At 44.7% G+C, this 2,948-nt stretch overlaps 1 non-coding gene across 1 annotated transcript; it reads right to left on the reverse strand.

The window, feature by feature from the left end:
* Nucleotides 1–1,316: 1,316 nt before the first annotated feature.
* LOC118009707 lies at nucleotides 1,317–1,421 on the reverse strand. The gene has a single exon (XR_004678995.1). It is a non-coding gene; the product is annotated as a U6 spliceosomal RNA (small nuclear RNA).
* Nucleotides 1,422–2,948: the final 1,527 nt, after the last annotated feature.

Raw genomic sequence — 2,948 nt, forward strand, 5'->3', positions numbered from 1 at the left:
CACCCAGAATCAAAGCCTTTAATACATCACACATGCCATGTCCAAAAGACATCATCAGTCAAGGCCCTGAGAAGGAATGACCCAGAATGAATAAGAGGGGGTGGCTCTGCAACCTGAAGCCTCAAGAAGAAGAGGAGCTTATGTGTCTGTAGCCATTCAGAGATTGAAGATCCACCAGAAGCCAGAGGTAATCCATCTCCTTCACAGTTTATAGAATTATTTTGTGGCATAGAACGGGGAACCAGAGGTGGTACAACTCATTCAAAGATACCCAGATTTTGATATCTCTGGTGGTCTACACACATAAGAAACAGCAACTTAAATGTCTCTTCCTAATTGAGGCTTCTGAAAATATTCTTGACTTTAATAACTTTTCCACGGTTGAACCCGAGTCGGTTAAACAAGTCATGTCCTAATTCAAGGCCAGGGCTGACTTCGGGGATGTGCAGCCTAGGCAGTAGCCCCAAGCCCATGCTCCAAAGGGTCCCTTGTGGTTGCTATCTTGAAATTCTTAAGAATGCTCTCTTTGAGCTTGTGTTTTATAAGGGAAATAGGATGGGACAATGGAGCATGTGTGTGAACAGAGAAGTTCCACGCCATATGCGAGTGAATGCTGTTCCTTGCGGCCTGATTTACAAATGGCATTTACAAACAGCCAAGCACTCCGGGGGACCCATGAGGCGTGGCAGTTCAGTGACTCCAAGCAAGTGCAGCATGTTGGGTCTGTGACTGGGTAAGAGGGGTCATTGACAACCCCTCTAGGCCATGCTTTCTGTTTAAACAAGAACTTGCTTCAGGCCCAGAGGAAGACAATGGCTGTCTAATGAACACTAACGAGCAAGGAGCCCCATCACCCCATTTTTTTTTACTTGTGTTACTTTCTTGAATCGGCCAATGATACTGAAAACGATGACACAGAAAGAAAGGAAAAGATAAGGCGATGGTTTCTTTTCCTTTCAGCCTTTCCCTACTCTTCAGTAAACTGAAAATAGAGTTGGTGGAATGTGTGCTATGAAAAGCTGAGTTCGTTTTGTGCAGTACACGTATGAGCTTCGAAATATGGCTTGTGTCATTCCGAGGGTGCTATATATGAGTTGAATGCTCCCCTATTTGCATTTAACACTGGTATTGCACCACATAAAGATGAATGGCAAATTTCATGCTAATCCTTTAAAATGTTGATTTTTCTTGATTTAGAATGACCTTAAATAGCAAATAAAAAAGCCCCAATACAATGATAAGTCAAAAGGAGACCTCAGAAGAAAGGACAAACTTTATATTTTAATAGCTTTAAAGGCATTTTTTTCTCCTTTTATTTTTTTATGGAACACCTCACAAATTTGTGCATCATCTTGTGGCGCAGGGGCCGTGCTGATCTTCTCTGTATCGTCCCAATGTTAGTATGTGTATGTGCTGCCTAAGTGAGCACTCTCCTTTTTAGACAAGAAGCCCCACATTTTCATTCTGTAACGGACCCTGCAAATGATATAGCTGACCCTGCTCAAGGCCTCATAAGTGCACAGGACTGTCGTGCCTGCTGTCAATGTCCCCTTCAGGTGACAATGTCAGGAAGCAACGGCGCTCAAGAACTCAGCCTTCAAAGTGCAAGTAGCTGAAGCCACAAGGTGCACAGATGATAAGAAGGCTTCCCTGGAGTTGCTCTTTGGTCATAATTGCTCTGCAAGTTTGCTTCTCAGCAGGGGAGGCTTCCTGCCCCCGCCTGGAGCTTCGCGGGCTCCTAGCCCCGCCCCGCCCCTTCCCTGCCCCTTCCCGCCCAGAAGGCGTCACTGCAGAATGAATAGACCCTAAATAAAGCAAAGCAGGTTTGAAAGCAATTACGAGTGAACGGAGTGGCCATATTTCCTTTTCGAATAAATATGCGATAAAATCACCAAATATGGGTGTATCTATTCATAGAATATCACTTTAGGATTCTGGCGATCCCTTTGCTTAAAATAGTTAAAAATATAGTAAAACAGAAAGGTTCGCCCTGGAGACTCAAAAGTCATGTAAAACCACACAGGACCAGTGATCGGTATGTTTCACGTGGACACGGGGGTGAGAGGGGTTGGCAAAGGCCAGGCACAGACCACTTTTGAAGATGGGATAGAGATGAGTGAGAGGCATCTGTTCTCAAAGTGGAGACTTTTAACCAAACAGAGCATGCCTGTCTCATCGATTATCACTGGGCAGCTGCGAGAACGTCACAGAAGTCCGGATACAGTTAAACTCACAATTGGGATTAAAGCAGGATTTACAGTGAAAGGGGATTTAAAAAGTTTTCCCCCCAGTTTCATGAAATATCAGTCTGGTATAATTTGGAAGGGAGGAAACAGAAAGAGCTTACTGATTTCACCTGGCAATCATACATCCGTGAGCATCGTGGACGGGGCAGAAACTCCAGAAGACTGTCTATGCAAAGTCGGAGAAAGGAAGAAACCACTTCTTGGTTAAATCACGTGTGTTTTTCTTTTTTTCTAAAAGTGAGGACTAAGATGAGCCACTCTAAGATTAAACCCAATGCTATCTTTACGTCCCATTTCATTTTAAACTCCTCTTGCTGGGCAGCTTCTCCGCATGCAGAGCCGGTCCACCACAGAGATGAACGTGTCTGGCTTATTGTTGGTAAAGCCCAGGCTAGTTGGAAACTATTTTGGGTTTCTCACTCAAATCAGATTTCAACTTTGATTTTTCAAAAGGTTAATAGGTTAGTTCAGCGGTCTGTTGTGTCAACAGGACCCTAGAAAAAAATAACCATGAAAGCAATATCAAAAGGTCAAAAGGAAGAAATTGAAAATGTTGTAATAAAGAAATGATGGGGGGCGCCTGGGTGGCTCAGTCGTTGAGCGTCTGCCTTCGGCTCAGGTCATGGTCCCAGGGTCCTGGGATCAAGCCCCACGTCAGGCTCCCTGCTCAGCGGGAGGCCTGCTTCTCCCTCTCCCACTCCC

Source organism: Mirounga leonina, unplaced genomic scaffold, assembly GCF_011800145.1.
Source record: "Mirounga leonina isolate KUSES-001 unplaced genomic scaffold, KU_Mleo_1.0 Mir_127, whole genome shotgun sequence".
NCBI classification, from domain to species: domain Eukaryota; kingdom Metazoa; phylum Chordata; class Mammalia; order Carnivora; family Phocidae; genus Mirounga; species Mirounga leonina.